Source organism: Eubalaena glacialis, chromosome 4 (genome assembly GCF_028564815.1).
Source record: "Eubalaena glacialis isolate mEubGla1 chromosome 4, mEubGla1.1.hap2.+ XY, whole genome shotgun sequence".
NCBI classification, from domain to species: domain Eukaryota; kingdom Metazoa; phylum Chordata; class Mammalia; order Artiodactyla; family Balaenidae; genus Eubalaena; species Eubalaena glacialis.
Window position 1 is genome coordinate 56,785,564 of NC_083719.1, and position 27,872 is coordinate 56,813,435.

A 27,872-nucleotide genomic window follows, 5' to 3' on the forward strand; every position below is an offset into this window, starting at 1 on the left:
AATGTGCCTGCCAATGCAGGGGACACGGGTTCGATCCCTGGTCTGGGAAGATCCCACATGCAATGGAGCAGCTAAGCCCGTGCGCCACAGCTACTGAGCCTGCGCTCTACAGCCCGAGAGCCACAACTAAGCCTGTGCACCTAGAGCCCGTGATGCCCCGAAACAAGAGAAGCCACCACAATGAGAAGCCCACTCACTGCAACTAGAGAAAGCCCGCGCGCAGCAAGACCCAACGCAGCCAAAAATAAATAAATTAAAAAAAAAAAAGAAAATGAAAATAATCAATAATACCACCACCAAGAGTAACTGTGTTAATATTTTGGTTTGTTTCTTTCAAGTCTTTTACTATGCATGAATACATTTTCTTTTACAACACTGATTATTTACTATATACCTCTATGCAATATACAATTAACTCTGTAGTAGACAACTTTGTACGTAAATCTTGGTTGAGTGTCTATCATTTCCTTAGATTATATTCTCTAGAAATAGAATTACCGAGTCAAAAGATTTGAATTTCGGACATGTGGACACGGGGGGAAGGGGAGGGTGGGATGAATTGGGAGAGTAGCATTGACATATATACACTACCACGTGTAAAATAGATAGCTAGTGGGAACCTGCTGTATAGCACAGGGAGCTCAGCTCAGTGCTCTGTGGTGACCTAGAAGGGTGGGATGGGGGCAGGGAGGCCCAAGAGTGGGGGAATATATGTATACATATAGCTGATTCACTTCGTTGTACAGCAGAAACTAACACAACATTGTAAAGCAACTGTACTCCAATAAAAAAAAAATATGAATTTTCAGGTCTTAACACGGTGGGCCTTGTGACCTTAAATTGATTTCTGGGAAGGTCAACCTAACTTATTCTTAAATTATCCATTTCTTTAAATGCATCTTTTTACCTTCTATAGAGCCTTTCATTTTCCCCTTGAAATTAAATAATCTCCTAAACTTGGCTCAATATTGTAATAGGAATAAAAAACAAATCCAGGTTTATTGAGAGAATTATTTTGTGATTTTGTGGTAACTTATACTGAATAATTCTCAACTTTCTCAAATACTTTCATACCCGTTATTACATTTAGTCCCCACAAAAATATCCCATGAGGTGAATAGAATTAATTAGAGAATGTTTTAAGCTTTGGGAGAGGGTTTCAGGCACTATCTTGTTCAGATTTTATTAATGTTTCCATCTGACAAAGGCACAGGGAGACTTTTAAAGTTCTAGAGCCTAAGTGTTTGGAATCTCAGTTCATATATTACCTTCCCACTGGATGACCTTGACTTTATACTGGTCCATGTAAGGTTTTGTGTCACTCCCAATTTCCTCCTCCCCCTGCACTGTTTTATCAATGTATTGGGAACTACACCATTCAATCTCTCCTTATTATAGGGATATGCAAATAATTGGAAATCTGGACTGAGACTCATAAGCAGAGACAAAGCAAACTTGAAACAAGAACTTTATCTATGATGTGGATGATGACCTAGAAAAGTATCCCCAAGAGTATGTAGATGAAAATGAGCCAATGGACTTGAGAGAGTCAGGTCTGAACTTGGGGTGAACTTGATAAACAAAAGTGGGCAAGGGAAACTTAGTGAGAACAAGTTTAGAGCTCCAGGCTCAACATATTTTAGTACCGTACTGTTCTGACCATGAGGACTGCTGAGAGCTGGAGTATGCAGAGACTCAGAGGGAATCGTTTCCACTAGTAATTCTCACCTGCTCACGCGATTTAAGTAGCATAGGTGAGTTCTGTCAACAGACAGGAAGAATCCTCAAGAAGAACCATCAAGCCTCCTTCCACCCCAAATATTTGGACATTCTTTACAGATTATCATCTGCCTAAATCAGTGTGGATTACAACATATTGCATAGAAGTTAAAACAGCACTCTGCTGATGTTTGATGATCAACCAATGGTCTATCATGGTCTCTGGTCAGTTGTTGCTTTGTTTTCCCCCGGGGTCAAATTTATTTTATTTAAAAACATCTCCATAGCATTTCCATTTATTTTGTGTGTCTGTAATTTTAAATTCGGAGGAACCACTTCTTAAAATGCCTGACATTTAAGAAAATCTGGTGCTATATTGCCACCACTGAAGCCAAATATCATGTGTATAGAAAGTAGCACGGTTCAGCACGTTGAGTGTACCAGATTTTCCTTAAAATTAACATTCATGCCATATGTTGGTACCCTAAAATCAATACTACTTTGGCTGATGAAAATGCAAAAGGAAAACATTCTCAGACTGAGTGCTGTTCTCTTTCTTTGTAGACAATGTTTTATGTAGACATTAGCAATTATCTTTGGGAGAGAAAATGATGAGTGCCTTCTCTGTAATTCTTGGTGAGAGGTCAAACACCCAAAGGCATGGAAGCCAGAAGATCCAGCTTGTAAGGCAAGGGAACCTGAAGGTATTGGCCCCGTAAGATAGTCCTGTGTTCTCAGTTTACTATTCAGCTCCAGACAATGCCTTGGCAGAAACTTGGAGTAGACTCCAGACTCATCCACCATCATTATGTTCAAGAGGGCAAGGGGGAGAGGAGGAGGCCAGAAATCTTTCACTGAACTTAGAGAGGGCATTACACCAGAAATTTAGACAATGCCCTGGCAACCCAGGGCAACAAGTGAACTATACTCACACATTCCCTCGTGCATCCCAGCTGGTGGGCCTTGTGACCTTTGAGGTCACACTCCCTCTGAGTTGCTCCTCTGCCCCTACCTACCTCTGCAGCATATGGCCTCCATGGTGCCAACAAGAATTAAATCTTTATGTCTATAGCTCAAGCATCTGCACTGTTCTGGATTTGCAATGTGCTTTGCCTATATGTTTATATCACTATGCTCCCTGGGCCCCTCTATGGCTTGGGCAGAGTCTGGGGCTCTCCCTGACACACAGGGGGCACAGCCTTTTGCTTATAAATATTGATCCAAAACCCATACTAAAGGGAAGGACAAGAGGGCAAGGTCACATTACTACTAAAACCACCAGACATATTTAAACTATGATGGGAATTTTGTGCCTGGGGCTTCGTTCTGCTGCAGTATTAAATAAGAATGGTGTGTTCTCAAAGCTGAAGCAGGCTTTTACATCTGTACTGTAAAGGATACACAGTATTTAAGGGGAACATTTGAAAATCCTACCAGTAGTAGAACCTAAGAAAGTTTGGAAATCTATCTTTTAAAAAAACTTTTTATTGTGGAAAAATTCAAACTATAAAAGTAAAGAGGATAATATAATGAATCCCCATGTCTCATACCAAGTTTCCATTATGACCAAGCTTATTCCACCTATACCCACTCACTCCCTTACCTCCCAACTAGGATGATTTTGAAGTAGATCCATGACATCTTATTATTCCATCTACACCTATTTTAGGATGTATCTCTTAAACATAAGCACTTTTTTCTTAAAACATAGCTACAATACTATATGTAATATCTAAAATAAATCAGTAGTTTCCTTAATCATTAAATATCCAATCAGTATTCAAATTTCACCAGAAAATCCAATTTTTTGCCTTGGAATGAAAAACATTCTTGGAATTGTGTCAGTTTACTAGTAAACTAGCCCGTTTTCCACCTTTCAGATATCATAGAAGAGTTTGAAAGGTTGAAAAGAAAGATCCTTTTGGGAGCTCTGATAATGAAGAGAAGGAAGAACTACTTGGACTTCCTTAACCCGGTGTCAATGAGCGTTGAGACTGAAAAGGTTGTTACACATTATCCAGCTCCACCACACTTCCTTGTTGTAAGCTGAGGCACAGAGGAGTAAACTGACTTCCTCAAATTCACACAGCTAATTAACAACAAAGTATTCAATTTTAAAATTTAAGAGGCTCTATTTAAGATATTACTTATTTTGTTTTTAAAGTTGTTTTAGAAGGACCTCTATTTCCAGGGCTTTGTGCATGGATTTAAGGTCTGTGTCGCTGCTTTGATGGTTTAGAGCTGTGCTGTCCTATTCAGTGCTCATCAGACACACGTGGCTCAGGAGCACATGAGATATGACTAATCTGATTTGAGACATGCTATGCATGTAAAATACATGCTGGATTTCAAAAATTCGGCGAAGGAAAGGTAAAATATCTCATTAATTGTTATTTTATTGATTAATGTTAAAATAACATTTTTGAGTTATTGGGTTAAATAAAATAGATTTGTTCAAATTAAGTTCACCTGTTTCTTTTTACTTTTTTAATATGGCTACTAGAAAATATAAAATTACATTTGTGTCTTACATTCTATTATGTTTCTATTGGACAATGCTGGTTTAAAGATTGTGTTTTTGATCCAGGCAGGATTCCATCAACTTATTACACAACCAGGCCTTGGGGCTGGAGAGGGCTGGGGGAGGTCACCTATCCTACCCATCTCTTACCACTAAGGCTGGAAACTAACTAAACCACCCTACAGTAAATCTTATTTTTAAATATTTGTAGAAAAATAAAACTTCTAACTTCCCATGGCTTTGCCTAATATAAGTAGGTGAGTTCTACAAGTAGGAGAGTCATATACCTACTTGTGCAAGTATTTTAAACAAAGCACTAGGAATTATTCTTGAACTCTCCCTCCATCAACCCTCATGGCCAATCTAAAAACAAGTTCTACTTTCAAAATACCTCTCAGATCTCTACATTTATCCTCATCGTGACCTCCCCAACCAACTGCCTGGTCCAAGCAACCACGATCTCACCTTAGCTGCGGCGTTTGTCTCATAATTAGTCTTCCACACCATTCTTACTCCACTCTTGTAATCCATTCTCCACGAAGCAGTGCAGTGGCTTCTCAGAGAGCACATATGACCATGTCATTCCCCTCCTTGAAGGCCTCCAGTAGCTTCCCATTTATTTCAAGATAAAATTCAAAATCTGAACATGACTTTCAAGCCCAGCATGGTCTGATCCATTTCTTCGGCTGCATCTTGACCATGTTCCCCAAGCTCTCTGCATTTTACTCATATTGGCCTTCTCTCAGTTCCTCATCCATACCATGCTGCCCCTCCTTTCAGAATCTCCATACATGTCATTCCTATTGCCTGAAAACTCTTCCCCTCCCTCCATCTACCTTTGTCTAATCAATACATATTTATTCAGATCCAGCTCAAAGCATCCCTTCCTCAGCACTTCCTGACCAGGGCAGGTATACTAATTTCAACACTCAGCACAGATCAGAGTGGTCATTTTCACTTATTTGTGTGATTATTCACTTAATGTCTAACTCCCTTTGTAAATTGTTTGCTCCATAATTGCAGTGAGCCCATTAGTTCACATTCGCTATTGTATCCCAGCACAGTTCCTGGCACATAATAGGCCCTCAATTAACAGGAAGGACAAAGGAAGAAAGGCGAGGTGGTTGTACCAACAAGAATCCTGTCTTGGGCTTCCCTGATGGCTCAGTGGTTGAGAAGCCGCCTGCCAATGCAGGGTACATGGGTTCGAGCCCTGGTCCAGGAAGATCCCACATGCCGTGGAGCAACTAAGCCCGTGCGCCATAACTACTGAGCCTGCGCTCAAGAGCCCGTGAGCCACAACTACTGAAGCCTGCGTGCTGCAACTACTGAAGCCTGTGCACCTAGATCCCGTGCTCCACAACAAGAGAAGCCACTGCAATGAGAAGCCCGTGCGTCACAATGAAAGGTAGCCCCTGCTCGCCGCAACTAGAGAAAGCCCGCGCACAGCAACAAAGACCCAACGCAGCCAAAAATAAATAAATTAAAAAAAAAAAAAGAATCCTGGCTCTTCTTTCTTTACTACTCTTGAGTGGAGAGGAACATCCCTCATCACCATTCCTTCACAGCTCGTTAACTTATTCCCGGACAGACTACCTGAGTACCCCAGTTATGGATTAGCAAATTCTATGGGCTCTATTTTCAGTGTCTATCCATAATCCAGCCACTTCTCACCACCTCCACTGCCTCTACCGTGGTCCAAGCCACAAGTTTCTTCTAGGAACTTTGACCTTTACTCTGAAATAATGGAAAATTGTTTTCTACTAGCCTCTTAACTCTTCTCCTTACTTCCACATTTGGCTCCTTGTAGCCTACTCAACACAATAGTCAAACTGATTATATTAAAGTGTAAGTCAGATCTTCTCACTCTCCTGCCTAAAACTCTCCAACAATCTTCTATTTTAGAGTACAGCCGGGGTCCACCCTGTGGTCTGCAAGTATCTCCATGATGTCGTTACCCCGCTGACCTCATACCCTACCACACTCTCCCTGGCTTACTCCACTCCAATCCCAATGACCTCTGGTTTTTCTCACACACACCAGGCTTTCTCCCACCTCAGGGCCTTTGCACCTGCTGCCCTTTCTGCCTGAACAGCCCTTCCTCTGGATACCTACATGATTCTCTCTTTGCCTCCTTCAAGTTTTTGTTCAATATCACCTTTTCAACGAGGCCACCCTAACCCCACCCTGCTCCCCACCCCCGCACTCCCTATTCTTTCTCCTTCCTTGTTTTATTCATTTATTTTTTTAAAAATTGATTTATTTTTTGGCTGTGTTGGGTCTTCGTTGCTGCATGCAGGCTTTCTCTAGTTGCGGAGAGTAGGGGCTACTCTTAGTTGCGGTGCATGGGCTTCTCATTGCAGTGGCTTCTCTTGTTATGGAGCACGGACTCTAGCGCACAGGCTCAGTAGTTGTGGCACAAGGGCTTAGTTGCTCCGTGGCACATGGGATCTTCCCAGTCCAGGGCTCGAACCCGTGTCCCCTGCATTGCCAGGCAGATTCTTTTTTTTTTTAATTAATTTATTTATTTTTGGCTGTGTTGGGTCTTTGTTTCTGTGCGAGGGCTTTCTCTAGTTGTGGCAAGCGGGGGCCACTCTTCATCGCGGTGCACGAGCCTCTCACTACCACGGCCTCTCTTGTTGCAGAGCACAGGCTCCAGACGCGCAGGCTCAGTAGTTGTGGCTCACGGGCTTAGTTGCTCCGCGGCATGTGGGATCTTCCCAGACCAGGGCTCGAACCCGCCAGGCAGATTCTCAACCACTGCGCCACCAGGGAAGCCCCGCCAGGCAGATTCTTAACCACTGCACCACCAGGGAAGCCCCCTTGTTTTATTTTTCTCCATATCTTCTAACATATTATATAACTTATTTATTTTATTCATTGTCCACTTCCCTCTACTAGAATGCAGGCTCCACGAGGACAGGGATGTTTGTCTTCTGTTTCCTGTTATATCCCCTAACTCATGGCCAATCTAAAAGCAAGTTCTACCTTCAAAATACCTCTCAGATCTCTACATTTAGAGAGATCTGTCTATCAGATATCTCTAAAGTGCCTAAAACACTGTCTATCAAGAGGTTGTTGCCGGATAAATGTCTGTTGAAAAACAGGCAGGCTTGCACCCAGCCATCCAGCGTGACCAGGCAGAACTGGCCTGTGTTGTCAGCAGGGCCAGTTTGGCTCTACCTCAGAGCTAGTTCAGGAGACTTGGAGGCTCTCTAAGCCCAGGTCAGCTGCCCAATGTCCTAGCTCAGTTCTGGTAACTGTCTGTGAGGCCAAGGAAGCAATATGGTTCCAGAGAGCGTCTAAATGGCTCCCCCCCAACATCCTCCCCGCCTCCCCCTCCTCCATCCCCACCACACACAAATATACAACACAACTGTCTCCCTTTCCAAGGACACAACTCAGGCTATTTCTAAAACTGAGATTCTGATCCAAAACAGTAGCCAACACATAGTGCATCTCCATGTGCACAGGAAAAGACAGGAGACCTCTGAGCAATTTCCTGGCCCTATATTTTTCCATTCCAGTAAATGAGGCCTTCTTTAGCTCAGGAATCTATCTCTGAACCAAGCCAATGCCTTAATGGTGCATTCCATTCGTTACTGCCTGGGCTTGTTTCTTTGTTCTTTGATATTCCATTTTAAGTGATGGACACCTGGATCCCTTCTGTCATAAAAATTTCGACAAGGAGCTCTCCTGGGTGTTGACTACTAGTTAAGGTAACGTTAATAGAGAGTTCCTTTCCTAAACAGGCATTTTATTTAATAATACGTAAAACTTAAATTGCACTCTCTGCCTTCAAAGAGTTTTGCAAACTTTACACTCTATTGAGCTGAGCAGCATTTGAGTTCATGCTTTATGGCTGAGAACCCAGCAAGGTTAATTTGCCTAAGGCCACAACGAGCTGTGCTTTGGACAAAGTACTTTGTCTTTTCTAATAGATAAGGAAAATATAACTAATAAAAATTGTAGTTATTTAGCAACTGTCATGATCAGTAAATTAGTTTTGAGTTCTTTCTGTGTGTTTTTTTAAGGCCATGTTTGGAGTTCTTTCCTGGCTGTACTAGCTCCTCCATGTCTCCAGATACCATTCCATGTTCCTCTTCTTCTTTGTCCCCAACCCCTACCCCTCCTCCTCTTCCTCGTCTTTATTCTCTGTTGGGTCTGGGATACTCTAGCTGCCAGGAGGAACCCACCATATCCCCAACCTGACAGTTACCCTTATCCCTGTTTCTCTGGGACCTACTTTCAGGAGATAAGCATATTGTCGTTAACAGATTACGAAGGCTTGAAGTCAAGTTCCAATGGGTAGAGAAAACCAAAGAATAAGTTGTATAATATCATCCTGGCTTATCAGTTTTAGTGGTGAGTCATTTAAAACATTTTAAATGCAAACCAATATGGATATGTTATGGAGCAGAATGCAAAAACTAGGACAGGTTAAAGGCTGAAATTCTACCTAAGCAGATTACTTAGGATTTCTTTTCTAGATTTTTCTCTCCCATTAGCAGTACTTGGATTAGAAAAGTCTAAGAAGAACTGATATAACAGAGCACTTCCTCTGAGCTCCATGGAGGTGAAATATCAGGATTGATTTTCTAAGGGCTGGTAGAATCAGTCTTGTTATTTTACTGTGCCTTTGAGCAAGGAATGTTTTTTTCTGGGGACTGTCTGGAAGGTGATGGAGGGAAGTTGGGTATCCTTTCCTCTGGATCTTGAACATCCACCAGGCAGCAGCCTTACCAAACTGAGGGCAGAGTGGCCTTTTTCTCATTATTCAACAAATAAAAGAAATAAACAAGGAAACCTATCATACTTGAGACTATGATTAAAAAGAAAAATCTGGCATGTGTTCAAGGACAAAATTTCTATTACAAACTGATTTCACACTGAATGTGTTGAAGACCTTTAAAGAGAATGGAAATATGTGAAATAAAGGCTAAGCCACGATTACTTGGATTTGGCTTTAACCTGTCCACACTGAGGTGCACATACTCTCAAGCCCCAAGGATACTTAAGCTCATCACAGCATGTGGAGATAAGGTATAGCACCATGTATGTAACGTGCCTGTAGAATGCACTTGTTATAGAAGAGCAAAGAGCTCAGGACACAGTCAGAATCCCAGCTCCCCCACCTACTAACTTTCCTAAGCCTCCCTTTTCTTAACTGTAATAACAGGATAATAACACTTTATCAAATATTTCTAGCTCTTCTTCTGAGCACATAGTCAGATTGCACGTCCCTATTCCCTTTACTTGTAGGCATGGCCATGTGACTTGCTTTGGCCAACAAAATGCGAGCACAAGTGACGTATCATTTCCTTGTGGAATCTTTGAGAATCAGTCCATGGTTCCCATAATTTTCTTTCCCTCTACCATAGCAACCTGAAACATTTCCAGTATAGCTGTTCTGTCAGCCTAGGTCCTAAAGCTAAGGTGACCTGGGTCAAAGCCATTGTTGATTTACGAAATGGATATGTAATGGAAGGGCGATATAAATCCTTGTTTTCTTTCTTTTTTCTTTATTTTTTTAAGCCGTGGGGATTTAGAGTGTGCTTGTCACTGAAACATTACCTAGTCTATCCTGACTAATACACTACTTCATGGATCTGGGGAAAGATTAAAACGAGATACCTAATAGTTGTTACTATTGCTATGTACCTGCATGGCACATAGCAAGTGCTAAATAAATGCTAGTTCTTTCCTCCCTTACTAAATTTAAATTTCTCTGCTTTGTGATCCTTCCCAGCCCTTCTTTATCAGCCCTGAGCTATGCTGCTCTTCAGATGGTTGTTTTCAATTTGAGAAGAATGAAAATAATCTTCATTTTAAGACTTTTAAAAATATTCCTTCATACACTTTAAGAAAACGAGAGAGCCCTTGAGTGGAGCAGAGTTGGGAATTCCCATTATGGGAAGAGAACCTCCTCTCTGAAATTTATAAAAGAGAAAGGAGCTAAGTGTCTTATCAAGGAAATCAGCCAGAAAGTAAAACCAGTGAACTCTGAAAATTTCCAGCCACAGAGAACGCTCCACCCGACAGCAACATGCCTCTATCACGGAGCTGGGAGCACAGACCTTTCATGGGGATCCGGTTCTGACTCTCCTTTAACAGGCTGTCTGTCCTGGAGGGAGGTGGATTCCTTGATCTACTTAGTACCTGCTTTTATGACATTTCAGTAAGAATGATGAAGATGGTCAGACCTCAAACTTTTAGCTTTTTCCTCACTGGCTTCTTAAGAGGCCTCTCCCTTCCTCTACCCAATCCAGGCTGTAGCTTCATGGGTCTGAGAGGGGAAGCCAATGGGCCACTGCTGCTGCTTTAGCCAAATCACTTAGACTTAATCATTAACAACTCATTGAATTAGGCCATCAACCTAATACTTTTTTTAGGGTGTTTAGCTCCACGTTGGAGGGAAAAATTTCCTACCTAAATTTACCCTAGAAAGCCATGTCTTTGAGACCTATTCAAAGGGTAAATGTTTATTGATCAATTTAGAAGGCATTCATTAGGGCTGTGGTTCTCTAAACTGTTGAAAATTTCGAGCATAAGAGAAGGAAAGAGGAAGGGAATATATATATGAGACAGAGCTTAATAAGTCCTCCACTTTTGCAGTCACTTCCAGAAATTAGAGGCAAGCAAGACAGCTCTATTTCAGAACCTCCAGTGAGAGAAGAGACATGCAGAAAAACAGGAAAGGTGACAAAGGAGAACATTCATTCAGAGATTTGTATTAAGCATCTGTGGAAGGATAGGTGCTGTGCTGGGCATGGATGGACTATGGTGAGAAAAGTCATGGTCCTGACTTTCTCAAGGGGAGCGGACACTATTGCTATTTTGTGTGGGTTCACGGCAGAACTTTACCATCCCTGCCTACCCCCAACCACTAGATGCCAGTAGTGCCCCTTGGTCATTGTGATAATCTCCCTGTTTCCAAATGCCTCTAGGGCATTTGGAACTCTACTGTCCCTAGTTGAGAACTACTGAACTTGATTATGATAGTTGCCGACGGTGCTACATTAGAGAGCTCTCAAAGGGGCATAAAGGACCCCAGCGAGAGTAGAAGGAGCCAAAGAGAAACTCACCCTGAGATGGCACTTGCTGCCTACATCTTGCCCTGATTTACAGATCGGAAGTTCCAAAGAAGGCAGGACTAGGTTTGAGGTGTTGGTGGCTCTGAAGATACTCTGAATTTACTTGAAGTTTGGGGAATGAATAGAATTATTTGAGGAGGAGGAAGCTCTAAGGGGTGCGGATTGGTTAGAAAGAACCACTAGACATCCCTCAATAGTAAGCTAGTTGGCTAGTAGATTAACAGGGGCCCTTTAGAGCTGGCCCACAGCTCCTTGGAAGGAGCTTAGACGGCTAAAGGCACATCATGTTGGAACTGATGTCGCACGGCCACCTCAGGGATCTGGCACATACTTTTGGCAACTCACAACCTTCTTCCTCATTTTTAGGTTGCATTAGTTGGAGGACGAGAAAGGCTGATAAGAGAAAGGGAAACTAACATTTATTGAGCACCTAGTATGGTCAGATAAAGCGCTAGGAATGTTCCAATGTGCTATATCACAGAGAGGCTGAGTGAGGTAGAAGGAGCATAAACTGAGAAGTTAGGCAGCCCAGGGTTTGAACTGTAGGTCTTTCACCTACCAACTGTGACCAGTTACTTAATCTCTGAGCCTCAGGTTCCTCATCTTGAAACAAACAAAAAAGAGAAAACCACCTCACGGGGTTAATTATGAGAATTCATAAAATAAGATATACAAAACACTTGACCGAAAAAAAAGCACTCAATAAATATAACTATACTAGTATTTTTGGCTTCCTAACAATACTAGTAAGAAGAGATTCCCATGGTTGTAAAGAGGAAGGAGGAAGACCTGAAACAAGATTAGGGCTAGAGATCTAGAAAAATAACAAGACAAATCAATAATGCTCATTCCAAGTTGCTAGTTTGTTACTGCAGGCCTTTTCATCTGGACATTTTGAGGGAAAATCTCAGCAATTGCTGCAGCTCTGAAAATGGGCCTCAGAGAGCCCCTCTCTCTACTGTGCACTGGCCAAACCATTGGGATGGGGGGCGGCGCATTCTGGGTCAAACCTTACGGACAGGGACACACTGGAGAGCACACAGAGGAGTGCAACCTGCTGGTGAGGAGATGCAAAACCACACCTTACTGAGATGGCTGACGGAACCTGGAGTGTTAAGAAGGAGGTGTGTTGGAGGTCTGGGGACTTGATAGCTTCTACTTGAATGCTTCAAAGGGCCGATACTTGGAAGGACTGGATTTGTTTTGTGTGGTCCCAGTGCGTAGAAACAGTGTCAATGGATGGAGGTGACAGGGAAGCATATTCACCTCCATTCAGTATAACCATTAATTTACTGGAAACTTCTGGAAAGCTCGAACTGGGTTTTATTCATGTTGTGCCCACAGCACCAGCACAGAGCCTTGCCCACGTGGTTCAGCCAACGATGAGTAGCTGCTAGGATTATTACTGCCTGGTCTTGGGAAAAGCAGCCGGTTTGGAGAAGCTGATTATATCTTCATTGGCCCATCAGCCTGAGACCTTTGTTAGAAACAATTATGTCAGGCAGTAGTGACACTCAGGGAAGCCCATTTTTAAAAGTCTAGCAACGGGTTCTTTTCTTCTACCTTAAACACCTCACTTTGCAAACACTGAAAAAAAAAAAAGTTTCTATCAGGCTCAAAGGTTGTTCATGGCATAAAGCTAAATAACTATCCATGGGATGATCTGGAAGTGAAATTTTAAGCTAGATAAACATTGAGCCTGCTATGAAAGGTCATTCTGACTTCCTTTGACCCTCTCATAACTGTGATCCTCAGCATTTTGGTTTGTGGCAAGAAAGCATTGCTTCTCTCCTCCTATCTAGATGGTTTACTGGTCTTGTTTCCTCTTATAGTTTCTAAGGAGGAGTAAAGCCTGTACTTGACATCTGCTCCAAGCCCAAACTCTTCCTACCTGATCTATTAAATGCATATTTTGATGAATCTAATGCATAAAGTTGATAGATTTGTAACAGCTACTGGACCAGAAGATATAGAAACATCGTCTCTCTAGCTTGAGCTCATTGAAGCAAATACTCCCAAACACAGCATCTGCATAAAAGCCGCTGTCCTAACTGCCTGCCTGTGACTAAGGAAATGTAGATGAGGAATTACATATCTAGAATTGCCCTTTCTTCCTATTCCACATTTTCACTTATTCATTAATTTATCCCCCAAATGTCTATCAAGTTCCAACTACGTGACAAAAAGCAGCAGCAAGTGGTGCCTAACACAACAAGACCACATTTGCTGTTTCCTATGTGACAAGAATGTGTTAAGGCATCGCGTGCATTAACTCACGTGACCATCACAGCACCCTATGAGGTAGGCTCTACCCTTTTCCCCATTTTGCCAATAAGGAAACTAGTACGCAAATAGGTTAAGGAGATTGCCCAATGTCACACAGGTCAGAAAGGAATCTTTAGGGAGACAGTTGTTAGACGAAGGAAGAAATTAAACAATAATGATGACTACTTCCAGACACTTTCTATCAAATATAGGTATAGGTAGCAGTTTAAGAGTGGAAAATCTCACTGCCACCAGAAGACCTAGATTATTCAAAATACCGCCCTGTAATTTATTAGTGAACACCAGCTTTGGTCTACAGACAGTGGTTCCCAGGTTTTTCAGCATGATTCCCTTTGTAAATTTCATAAATAAATAAATAAATAAACCCATTTTGCAAATCCCCAGAAAGTTTGAAAAAATACAAAATAACCAAAAGCTATTTTTAATTCAGCAACATTTGAAATTAATTTATATTTTATTAATTACCACTATATAACAAGATTTGAAAGCAGAGTGTACTTTCAAAACATTATTTAGTCAGTGTGCAAACAGTAGGTACTTGACATCCAAATACAGACCCCTTGACTCCTTGCAATAACTCCACGGACCCTGGAGATTCACAGAACTTATGACTTCTGCCGAATCGCCTATCTTCTCTGAGTCTCGGTTTACTCATCTCTAAAGTGGGGATAATAAGAGCTTTAATGTGAGACCAACAAGAATTTGGAGGGCTCTTGTCTGAGAGAGTACAAAAATAGTTAAAAACAGCCTCTGACAAATATGGTTCCAATGTAGTTAGGGAGAACAGACACACATGAAAGAATTAGTAGGCAGGGCAACCCACTAAGCTAAACTATGCCTTCTGGAATCTAGTTCTAGAATGTGATCTGATAATATATAAGGCAGTGAGTGTATGCAAAGAGGGTTCACTATCACCTTACACACAGAGGGGAAATTCAATTCACTTAAAAGCCGTCAAATATTTTTTATTGTTTTTGCTGGAGGGCTGCTATCTATGGCTGAGACACTTGAAGTTACAGGGATGCACAGAAACATCCCTTGCTGGGCTGCACTGAGACCGAAGCTGGGAAACACAGGCATATGCACGTCATGGTGATGGAAGATTTTTGGCCTGGTTTGGTTTGGTTTGAAGCTGCAACTCATATTTATTAAATGACTACCATGGGGAGGAAGTTATACAATGGCCCTAATATTAATATTTAATGATATTTTGATCCAAATGTAATTTAAGGAACATTTTTCATGCAAATTGAAACTTGCTGCTTAACTTAACTGGCTCAACCCCCAGCATAATGTCACAATCTTGCAATTTTCCAGCCTGCATTTATCACATTTTCGGATATAATTGACTCCAGGGGATAGAATTGTGGAAGTAGTTTCCCTCAATGATACTAGCTTGGGGGCAGCAGGAATTACTCCAGTCTCTCCCTTTGTGTTGTTGCATTGGGGAAAAAAAAGCCATTGAATCACCCCAGGACTCTCAGCTCATGGTGCTAATGAGTACACAGCTTGATGACTTAGATGCCTCTCTTCCCCACTTCCCCAGGAAGGCTCCAGATCCCATGAGCAGGGAGAGTTCAGATAAATAATTAAAAGGGCTAACATTTATTGAATATTACTATAAGGCAGGCACTGTGCTAAGCAGCTGCATGAATTATCACTCTTAATCCTCACAACAAACCCTAAGAGGATGGTGCTATTTTATACCTGTCATGCAGATGAAGAAATTAAACTACTCATGATCACACCGCTGGCAAGCGAGTGGATGGGGACTTGATCTCAAGCAGCTGCCCCCAGAACATGGGTTGTAACCACTCCTCTATACTGCCTTGCCACTCCCCTCTCAAACTCGGCTTTCTGGCCTGCTTTCTCACCCTGGTTGACACCCATATTTTACATGTTGCCAAGGGAATGGGGACCCTATGATTTGAGAGTCAACTGAAGGAAAAGGAACAAAGCCTTTGGTTGTGGCTTTGTATGTGGCATTTAGTGACATGCGGGCAGGGAAAGGACAAGAGGAATGTAGATGGATGTGAAATGATCATCCTTAAAGAAATTATCAGAGCACGGAACTTAAAATCAGAAGCATTTTCATTACATATATGTACTGTACTTAATTGAGCCAATCCCTTACTGGACAATTATGCTATACCTAATCTGTTTTTTTTTTTTTTTCTTGTCTTGCATTGTAGGTATGTCTTTTTACATCTTACAAGTATATTTGTAATATAATTTCCAAGAGGAGTCACTTTTACATTTTGATAGACACTCACAAATTGCTCTCTAAAGTTTTACTAATTCACTATTCTACCATCAGTATATGACAGTACTCTCCAGATCCCCAGAAACAAATATGCTAATAAATGTTTTATCTTTTGTTTCATCAAGTAGGTAAAAAATGGTATCTCATAGTTTTAATTTGCATCCATTTTTATGAAGTAGATTGAGTATCTTTTATCTTTTACATGTCTAAGAACCAAATACATTTCATTTTATGTGAAATGTGTTTCATATCATTTGTCCATTTTCTGGTCATATTAAGTTCTCTGTGATACATGTTTAAAATGTTTCCCCCAGTTTTTTGTTTGCCCTTTTGACCTTGCCTATTGAGTTTGGGCCCTATAGAAGCTTTTTAATTTTAATGTATAATAAATGTTAAGGCTTCTAGATAAAACTAGAAAGACTTTTCCTACCCTGAGATTCAAAAAAAATAAATCTGCCATTTTCCTATTATTTGTATGCTTTTATTTTTAACATTTTAAATCTTTGATCTATCTGGAATTTTAACTTAAGAAATAAAGAAGAGATATGTTTGGTTTTTCCCAAATAGCTACCTAGGTGTCCCAACACCATTAACTACATAATCCAACTTTCCTCTCTGATATGCAATGCTATTTTTGTCATATACTAAATTTCCATATGCTTTGGGGTTCACTGACTTGCCTTCTATTCATGTGTCAGCGAGCACACTCAAGCCTCTATCTCTGACTCCAAGTTTAGCCTTCTCTTCTGCATTACTTACATTTTCAAAACAACACACAATAAGTGAATGGAACCCTTTACGAATTTCTTGCAATAACACTTAAGTTCTCTCTCACCTTCTCCCCTACTGCCACTAGCTAACAAAATTCAAGCTCTTTTTTTTATTATAGCTAAGAAAAATATAATTATGATAGTAAATCTGTTTGAAAGTATAGGGGACTGAGAATCAGATACTACATTCTTGAGTCAAATAAACAGTTTGGGGCTAATCCACAGTTTCCTTCCATAACAGCCAATGATTTTGGATAGTCTCTGTGTGTGTGTGTGTGTGTGTGTGTGTGTGTGTTTTTATACACACATGTGTAAGGCACATGTGCCATGTACAGGAGAGATAACACACTATTAAGTAAACCAACTCCCCCTCCCCAAAAATCCATATTGGTTGTAAAGCAAATAAATTTAGCACGTTATGTCCTAATCCTTCTGGGATAGGATTTGCTCACAGCAGAACGTCCTTCCTAACTGCAGGTACTGAATATGTGATGCCGAAATTCCTCTCCTAGGAGGCTCAGAGAGAGCACAAGCAGCCAGTGTAAAGTGTGGAATGCCTGAGCACTTAAAGGTTGTAAAGACAAACCAAAATGATGTAATATTGAGCTGCACCTTCTTTTCCAAACACTGGGCTCTCCACTCCTTCCCCAACATCCTCTTTAAGACTCACGACCCAGGCTACAGCTAGGAGATAAGAACTCTCCATCCCTGGGGACCCAGAGACAGGGGATTGTGCTGATGTGACTGGGATGCAGGAGAGCTCTGGATGATGTTGGAGAAGACGCCGACTTGCTTGCTGCATTACATACTGAAAATCTCCTGAGTGTTAAGAAAGACAGTGCTTGCCCTACTCTCTCTCTCTCTCTTGTTTTTTTTTGGCTGCGCTGCATGCGAGCGCAGAGTCCTAACCACTGGAGCGCCAGGGAATTCCCCCCAACTCTTAAAAAATCCAGTAGGAGGCAGGATTCTGGATATACCTAGGAGTAACCTTGTAGAACTTTTTGCATGTTCTTCACCCTAAGATTTCAAGTTCTAGTAGTTCAGGAACCCCACCTTGATGGGTTAGGTATGGTGCTCCTTAGCACCTTAAAAGTTTTCAATGTATACATTTTTCAGGATAATGCCGAAAGATCCCCCTTTGTACATTTTTTTAACTGAAAAAGCTATTAGGGGTGGAGGGGAGGGGAGGGAGCTCCACTATGCTGTGGGGAAGAAAACTGCCTGAATTAGAAAAACAGTAAGAGACACGCAGTGGCTTTTGTGGTGGGTGTTCCATAAAACAGCGTCGAAAATTCAGAGTTCTTTCTCTCCCTGCACTTCCCGTGAGGAAGGCCAGAGGGCCTCGATTAAGGGGGAGAAGCCACCATCTCCATCCAGGCAAAGGCGTTGTGTCCAGGCTGAAGCAAACCAGAGGTTATTCCGGTCCTCTCCCTCACTCTCTTCCGGCCCTGCTTCCTTTCCCCCACCCCTCCAACAATAGCCCCTCTTGATTTCTGTTCTAAGTGAGAACGGTGAGTCCCCAGTGCAAAGGAAGCTCTAAGGATTCTTTCGAACTGGGAAGAGTGAGGGGTGTGTGCTGGCATCTGCTCCTTGGCGGTGATGCTGGGGACCCGCCCCCCAACCTTCTCCCAGAGGCAGGTAGCAGGGTTTCTTGTCCCCATTCTCCAGCATTCAAAGGAGAAGCTGGCAGCGTACCTTTTCTTCCCAGAAGGGCTCTCATACTGTTGCTTTTAAATATTTTTTCAAACCGCTGAAAAAGCTGGACACCTTTTTGGAATGAATTTCCCCTCTGTGTGTAAGGTGATAGTGAACCCTCTTTGCATACACTCACTGCCTTATATATTATCAGATCACATTCTAGAACTAGATTCCAGAAGGCATAGTTTAGCTTAGTGGGTTGCCCTGCCTACTAATTCTTTCATGTGTGTCTGTTCTCCCTAACTACATTGGAACCATATTTGTCAGAGGCTGTTTTTAACTATTTTTGGAATGATGTTCCCAAAACTTGTCACTGCCCCTGCTGGGTCTTCCTTACCTTGAGCCAGTAGCCTGTGGGACAGTCAGAGCCTTAGGCCCCTCCCCAGATTCATTAGAGCTGGGAAAGGCCTAGTAATCGGCCCCAGGTGATTCTGATGTTTGGTTCTCAGAACACACGTGAAAAACAATACCCCAGACCTTTACTCTCTGAGATTACTAGGGTACCTTGGTATGGCGTTAACTTGCTAGGTGAGACCACAAAAATCATGCCTAACGTTGCTCAGAGCTGAATAGACTTGAGGCTTGACAAGTAACACCATTATCCAAGAGGGAGTTATGTTGTCTGGGACAAGTTCAAAGTTTAAAAAAGGGCTCTGTAGAACAGGGACCTGCATTCTGAACTCAATCTGTGTGTACAGCAGATCAAAGCCCTAAGGCAGTGCTGCCCAAACTTGAATGTGCTCCTGAATCATATGGAGATCATGTTAAAGTGCTGATTCTGATTCAGGGGGTCTGGGGTGCAGTCTGAGATTCCGCTTTTCTAACAGACTCCCAGGTGATGCCATGCTGTTGGTTCTTGGACTACACTTGAGGAACACTGCCTTAAGGGATACTTAATTTAAAAAAAATAATTATTAGCTGCTTCCTCCTTAATGAGAAACCTGAAAACAAGGAACATCAATTCAGTGACCTTGAGTAAATCACTTTTTTCTAGCCTATCTGTTAAACAAGGTAGTTGCCTTTCCTCATCTCTGAAATGGGGAGGATAAAGCACCTACTTCTTAGAATGGGAGGGTTAAGCGAAATAATGTATGTAAAGTTCTTGGCAGTCCCCAAACATCGTCATGACTCCTCCATAAATGTTACGAGTGGTGGTGATCCTGTGGTTATCTCATTCTCCCATTAATACCACTGGCCGTCACAGAATGAGGTCAAAGCGGGGCCGCAGCAGATCATAGGAAAATAGAAGGGGTCAGAATTCCTTTGTGTGGCCCTGGTATTTGGCACTAAAGAGACAGGCTTTATCAGTGTGAACAAAGAGAGGTTTTTCCGTTCCTACTATGGATAATGGAAACCTAAGACCCCAATGTTGTTATATTCATACTTATATTTACCACTTTAAATTTGCCAAATAAGTGCAAAACTGCCTCAATCCAGGATTTGTTCATTTTGGCTGTCTCCAGTGCCTAATTATATAAAGGAAAAAGTATTGTGTACCACAAGGATATCACATTTCCCTCCCTGAATTCACTCCTTCGTGTTTGTGTAAACTCAGTGGCATCCCTTTAACTTGGATTTACAGCCCTGCCTATAAAAAAACCTGAGAGCACTGAGCATTTCCTACAAGGCTAAATCCTGGCTCACAACTCTTTTAGTCAAGGAGAAACAAATGACCACTCTCTCTCTGTCTCTCTCTCTCGCCAAAAACAATGTGCTAACCCATCATCTGCCCAGAAAACAAATGGAAAATAAAATGCAACCAAAGTCTTTTCTGTGTATCTGATGTTTATCTCCCATAAGCAAGTGGGTGGGTTCCTTGCCAAGATGACACATTAATATACATGTAACAGCCCCATGCATGTAATGGTGGAACAAGCCATAATTCCAGTCAATTCAGGTGGGAATAAACATATCAAGCTGGCAGTTTGGCACTGTCCAGAACCCCAGAAACTTTGACTAATTTTCAACTTTCTAACTGCTGTATTTAGCATTATATTAAGATAGCATATTTCACTCTACAGCCCACTTATTTATTGTCATCTATTCCACAAATATTTATTGTGCATCTATTTTATGCCATGCACTATTCTAGGCCCTAGGCGTATAGCAGTGAACGAACAAAGGCCCTGTCCTCATGGTGCTTACTGTCTAGTGAATTTATGTATTATACATAACTTCTGATGAAGACATGTTCTTATTCTTTTATCTATATGTCATTGTTTTATCTAAATGTATTTGATATTTGAGTGGTTAAAAGGAACAGCCATCATTAGGCTAGCTGTTTCTGAAAGTGCACATCAAAATATTTGCTGCCTCTCTGCTTCTGTCAGGTGGAGACCTGTGTCCACTGCTGCTCTACTTATTAGCCATATAAACATGTGAGAAAAAAATTCAAGAGATTTGGGTAGAAATGAAATTAGGGAAATCAGAAATTTTTCTCTAAGCTACAGATTTTTCTTATGATTAAAGCAGACTTAACAGGACTTGTGGGTGCCGGTTTTTCAAACACCATTATCAGTCTTTTGCCTTTCCATGTCAGTATTAACTTAGGGACAAGGATCTAACTTCTAAAATAGGCTCAGCACAACACACACTGTAAAAAGGTAAAAACACAACCAAAAAACTTATGAGATTGAATCTACAAATATTTTTTTAAAGTGAATAGAAAAAAACAGTATCTGTGTTTTCCTTGATTAAAGAAAGAATGCATTTGTATCTTAATGTAAGATGCAAATAATATATAAATGCATAAATCGAAGAGTGCTATTCATACAGAATTACAATATTTATAATTCTAAGTAATTGCTCTTTTATGATACATATGTTGTTATAGAACATTCATCAATCTCATCCGATTGGTTGCATATTCCTTACTCCATAATGCTAACAGCTTCTAGAATAACAGTTGATACGTCCAAAACTAATTTCTGGAGAGAACATCAAATGTCAAATAGGAATTATGCTTAAAAGTATGGCTCTTAAAACATACGTTTTAATTTAATGTCAATGCAATCCTGAAGAAGACAGAGCAAGACAGTGACCATCTGTTTTAGAGAATCACAGGATGTCAGCATAAGAATCTCACAGATCATCTAGTGCAGTGGGCCGGGGAGAAGAGTGTAAACAAGCCCCAGGTGAATTCTGATACACACTCACACACACAGACCACTTTGAGAGTCACTGATTTGGTCCAACCTCATCATTTTACAGAGAAAACTGAGGTCCAAGCAAGTGAAGAAGCCTATCAGGTCACACGTATAGGGGACAGCAGAGGTTGGACAAAACAGAACAGAAGTGTTCTGACTCCCAAACTGGTCTTTGTTTTCCTGCTCTAAGCCACCTTAGAAGACACATTTTGCACATTAGGGTAGAAAAACCCAGCTTCAAATTGCTCTCTGAGGGTTAAATTGTCCAAACAAGTCTCTATTGTATCAGAGCCTCTTATTCTAACAAAAGAACCTCAAAGGTTTGTGTTATTGGTGGTAGATTTTGGTTGTTGCTGTGGTTGTGTGTTTTGCTTTTGGAAGATGGAGAGGGAAGTTTAACTAAGACCTAAGTTAAAGTATCATTATTACTTAACAGACTAACCAGGATGTAGGTTTTAAAGGTTAGAGTGAGAGAAAAATAGCAGTTGGATCACACATACACACACACACACACACACACACACAGACAAAGTGGTGATACCGGTGATAAAGTAAGTGGCTTGCCGCTAAAATATTTGAGGAGAGGGATCTCTTAGCCTTCACTGTGGGGAGAACATGTCACTTCAAGTCCTTTTCTCTCTGGCTGAGTCACTGCCACAATGGTCTCCAAAAAAAAAGTCTCCAGCCCTCCACTGCCAGGGAAAAGGTCACCAAGAGCACAGAGCTCGAGAGCTTGGGGAAGTGGGTGAAAGGGAGAATGAAATATCTACAATATCATGTAGTCTCTTCAAACATTCATCTAAGTTCAAGACTTTTATCCCAAGACAAACTCTTCCCTACTCTCCCCTCTATTGAACACAGCTGGCATTTTAATGAGGCTAAATCTGGCGTTTCTGCCATTAGTGAAGATGAACATCAAAATATTAAGCTCTGCTTTCCTTTGTTTTAAAAGAATTGAGCTTCACTCAATGTGTGCCCAACTCCAAAGCTATGAGGCATGATTTTTGTTCTGACAGACCCTTGGTATAGTATTGACCAAGGATAATGACACAAATTATGGGGATATAGTCTACTCTCTACATTCCAAAGAGACAGTACCCTTAAGTATTAACATAAAACTTAAAAAATTACAACTGACATTGGTTGACTCCTATTACTTGCCATGCTTTGTGTTAATCATGTTACATAAATAATCTTATTTAATCCTCACAACAACTCTATTATAACGTAGATGCAATTTTACATTAGGGGAAACTGAGGCTTAGAGTAATTACCTGGCCGAAGTAAGTGTCACACAGTAAGCAACAAAGCTGGAATTCAAACCCAGATTTGTATAACAACAAAGCCTGTGCTTTTGATGTTCTGCTTGCTCTCATTTGATTCACATCCCAGCACGCAGACCTACAGGACACATCCTAACATAATTTAACATTTATATGACAAATTTATAATTTAGTTATATGTACAGTTTGGGGACAAATTAATTAATGCAACCTCTATGTGTCAAATTATGGCTCATTCCAAGCTGGAGTTCCCCTAATGTTATCACAGAAGAGCCTCTGATGACCCCAAAGAAGAATCACACACTGGAAGTTTCCACAAATGCCAACTCACTCCTTGGAGTTGAGTGAAGACAGATTGGTAGCAACTAGCCTAAACGAGTCAATGGCTTTTTTCATTAGGGAGCTGATTTTTTTCCCCCAGTATCCAACAAATATTCTCATGGCAATGACTTAACGACTCAAATGGAAATACTGAATACATATTTTTTCTTTTAAAGAAAAGGATCTATCCTGAGCTCCTTAATCTTGGGCCATAGTGGAGACACACGCTCGAGGCTGTTTTCTGCGCCATTGGCATACCCACCTTTTGCCTTACTTGTCTTTGGTCAGTGTGACTCTGCTGTCATTTTTTTCATATTGTGTTGCATCTGATGCTGTTATTCAATAACCCAAATGAGAAAGTGTTCTCTGATGTTGTTCTAATTGGGCATAAAATCAAATACATTATCAAGGAAAAATGAAACTGAAAGAAGCAAGAAAACTCGCAGCCCTAAGTTTTCTACTGGGGTCACATTTGCTGATAAAAGATGCAAAATAAAAAAAATGCCCAAGCTGATCAGTCCCGGCTCCCTTTTGACCTGAAGATCTATGAAATGGGGTGGCTGGGTAGGTGGTAGGGGAGCTGGAGAACACTTCCAACTGTTATTAGCATGATTTTGCCTCCTCAGCAGGCAAACGCTAATCACATCTCTTTTCCGTTGCTCGTTTTATAGTGCTCCTAAGGAAAGCCTCTTGAAAAAAAGGAGAAGAAAAAAGAAGTCTGACTAATGGAACAAAACCCACATAACAGTCCAGTTCTATCATATTTTCTTATTCTTATTAAGATGATGGCTCGGTTTCGAATAAAGATTAATTACTTGATTGTGGTTAATGCATAGTCTGGCCAAGTTAATTTATAAATGAGAGAAAAGCTATTTTTATCACACTCTTCACATCCCAGATGACTTCAATCAGTAAATTTCATGGAAATGAATATAAGAGAAAACCTCTGCCTGTCCTTTGTCTTTCACCCATTCAACACCTCTCTGAGTTGAATGATTAATATTAGTAAATATAAACAGTCTTTCAGAGTGACCTTGCTGGCCTGTTTTTGACAATGTGATCTTGGCTTCCTTGTGGCTTGCCATGATGAGTTCTTCATAACATTATACTTTCTGCCGAATTTAATTGAAGTGAGTTAGACTTTTAAAAACTAGTTGTGTGTGTAATCTTAGCTAGTTTGCTGTATTCTATTTGGTGCTTCGAAAACCAGGCGCAGGGTAAATATTTTTCAACATTTAGCTTGGTTTTTCACTCCTACTGACACAAGCGATCAATTTCAATCTTCCTCTTAGTGGCATGTTGTTTTCCAAAACTAAAGCTACATGCCCCAAAATCTTTGCCTTCTTTTGCGTGGCAGATGACATCTTCCACTGACAGTGGATAATAAATTTACATTCAACCCACATGTGGAACCTGAACACATAAGCCCCCACCCCCGCCATGAAGTACAATTCGAAGTGACATTCCCTTCTTTTTTTCCTCCTACCGCAGTGATGCAGAATAACAATCATAAATTAACAGTTCTCTTTGGGGGGGATGCTGAATGAAAAGAAAAGAACAAGAGAAGGCACCTCAATCTAGACAATGGGTAACAAAATCCCCAGAGCAAACCACAGCTCTTAGCAGACACCCTGATAAGGTTCTCAGGACACAGCACTGAGGAAGAGTGAATTCTCCAGTGAGACATATCACATACTCCAGTGGCTCCTGGCTAACCCGGCCATCTTATCTGTGCCAAAATTCAGATTTAACACAATGTCCTCCTTAGCCCAATGCAATTCTATGCCCAGTTCTGCCAGGCTCAGCTCTGCAAAACATCAGTATTCTCTTAAAAAAAACATATAAGCTTAAATTCTGGGCCATCCTTCAGTCGTACACTTTGATTAAGGATTACACCCAGTAAAGCATTTTCTGTTGAAGATGCCCACAGCAATATCCATCCCAGGGACATTGAAATGGAAGTAGAAAGGATTGCATGGGTAACTTACCAGCTCCTGAGTCTCAATGGCTGCAGCAGCCCCCGTGCTTTACCTGATCCCTTGCCTCTCTGTCTCTCTCCCTCTCTCTCTCCCTCCTTGTCTTGTGTACAGATTGCAGGGAACTTAAAGAACTCGCAGGGACAGTGTTTCAAATGACTTAAGAAAGAGAACAGGAACAATACTTCGTTCTCTTTTTCTCAGATGAGTACCTTCGGGAAGAAGGAAGGAAGGGAGGGGAGAGGGAGGAAGTCAACAACCCTTTGCTTTCCTGAAAAAAAATAAGGAAACAGAAGATAGACATCTCATTTTCTCTTAAACAAAATGTTGGAAGGGGCAAAAAAAAAAAAACAAAAAACTTTGAAAAAAGGAATTCCTCAAATATGCTCTCTGCCCTGGGAGCTTTAAAGAGATGAAAAGCCTTACTGGCTTGGCCTGTCCAAACAAATGGTGTTCCAGAAAGTCAGGCTCTCCTGAGCTTGCAGCCTCTGGTATCTAGTTTGCAGAACTGACACAGCCAAAGGGGAACAAATCATGTCTTGTCCACTCTGAGCAAGGGAAAGTTTGGTCTGTCATGCTAACTGAGGCAAAGCGGCAGCTTTTGAGGCCAGGCAGCGGCCAGAATGCGTGGCTCTTCCTAGGCTCTCTGAAACGCCAGCGTTGCTGCAGTTCTTCAGCCTGACTCTAGAGCCTTAGAGTTCTTCCCAGATCAAATAACAGATTCATGCACTGGTCCCTGCCATGGACCAAGACAATGGACTAAAACAAGCTTTCATCTTTGCTGGTGGATGAAAAAGGAAAAAAAAAAAAAAAACCAACTTGCCACACTGCTGTTGGACATAGTTATCTCAGAACTGTTGTTTACATTGTCCTATCCTTTACATTCTTAATGTTTCTTGGATTTGGTCCCCTCTGGAAAAACTGGAAGGTGATTTCTAATTTGTTTTCTAAATATTGCACAGGTCTTAGATAAGTCAGCCACAGTTTGTGGGTTTTTTTTCAGCAATATGTAGATTTTTTTAAATTTATTTTTTTATTTTATTTATTTTTTAACATCTTGATTGGAGTGTAATTGCTTTACAGTTAGTTTCTGCTTTATAACAAAGTGAATCAGCCATACATATACGTATATCCCCATATCTCCTCCCTCTTGCGTCTCCCTCCCACCCTCCCTATCCCACCCCTCTAGGTGGTCACAAAGCACCGAGCTGATCTCCCTGTGCTACGAGCCACAGTTTTTGAAAAGGGATAGGGAGGCTGAATACAAAGAGCTAGAAAATGGAGGGAATATCCTTTACCAAGTTAGGGGCCCTAGGAGTTCAGTGGGCAAGCATGAGCTCTGTTTAGGGTTTGTTTCGCTTAGGAATAAGCATGGTTTAAAATTCTCTGATTTGTGTTGTTGTGTCTTATGCCCTTCATTCATCTGGTTAAGACCATTTTTCACCACGAACAGGAACCAGCAGTTATGCAGATCTTTGTGGCAGCAAAAGAAAAAACAGCTTTAAGTACTTCCTTATTTCAACCAATTATGAAAAAATGGGGTGGAGAGTCACACCTGAGCACAAGGGGCAAGTCAAGTGAATTCGGGAAAAGAATGATTCTGATTCAGTCTCTCTGTAAGACTTTACTTGGATTCAATGGACTATAAGATCATTCATTTATCCAGTTTTCTCCCCCAGTAGTTATCTATCAATTTATCTCTCTACCTGAATATGTGTGTGTATGCGTATGTATGTGTGTGTGTGTGTGTGTATCATAGAGAATATAATGTCATTCGGTAAGTTTGTAAGAGCCAGGACAGTCATTCTTTGCATCCCCGTGGCACCAATACTGGCACAACACATGGCATTGGATTTCTGCCATGGGTGATCCAACCCCACCTACAGATGAGAAAACTAACGCCCAGAGAAGACTCTGTACTGTTGGCCCGAAGTCACACACATAGTGACTGAAACCAAAATGCTCATCTCTCTCCTGATTTAGCTCTGGTGCCCTTTGCCCTCTGCTGGCCTTCCTCTATATCCTGCCTTTGTAGAAATGGGAAAGAACATGAACATGAAAATCTGAGAAAGCAAGAGAACAACATGAAAGAATGGCGTGGGGGAGGGATAGGAATTGATCCTTGTAGAGCAACAGCGATACTGGGGGCAAACCTTTGAGTAATTGTGAGGTTTAAGACGCGCTCTGCTGAAATGTACAATAAAAAGTGGAAGTAGGTGGGAGGGAGGTGAGGGTGAGTGAGGAGAAAGAGGGAAATGCTGGGCTGGGTTTCTGAGGCACCAGTCAGCGGAGGCAAAGAGAGAATGTGAAGAACAAAGAAGCTCGGGCTGCAAATGTCTCTGATCACCTGGAGAAGCAATGACAGCAACATGCAGCCCTTTCCATGTTCGTATTCCTCTTGCAGCCTCAGGGCAGAGCCAGGGCTGAGCCCCAGGAGCCCAGTCAGAATCCAGAGGATTTCCCTTTCAAGTCTGCAGAATGTGGGGACTGTCACGTTGAGGCGTGTTGTTTTCTCCAAGCCAGCTGACCCGCCCAAACACAGCCTGGATGGGGACATGTGCCATCCGAGCTGGACGGCTTTGATGTCATGGAGCTGCATCCAGCTGAGAGCTTGTGACTTCACCTCTGGAAAAGCTGGAAGGTGATTTCTAGTGTTTTCAAAATACTGTGAAGCAGCATGGGTCTGAGGTAAGTCAGCCATGGTTTTTCAAAAGGGATTCTCAGCCCTGCCTGTGCCCAGCTGTTCCATTCATATAGCTCGTTGTAACCCTCCTGTGAGATTCATAGAACGGGCT

General features: G+C 41.5%; 1 protein-coding gene across 1 annotated transcript in view; it reads right to left on the reverse strand.

Moving 5' to 3' along the window:
- The window catches only part of ZNF366 (zinc finger protein 366), a 67,341-nt gene extending 42,119 nt beyond the window's left edge, over positions 1–25,222 (reverse strand). Inside the window, exon 1 of the mRNA XM_061189342.1 lies at positions 25,090–25,222. The gene's annotated coding sequence lies outside the window, so the exon portion shown is untranslated. The remainder of the gene's footprint in view (positions 1–25,089) is intronic.
- Between the last annotated feature and the right edge of the window lie 2,650 nt (positions 25,223–27,872).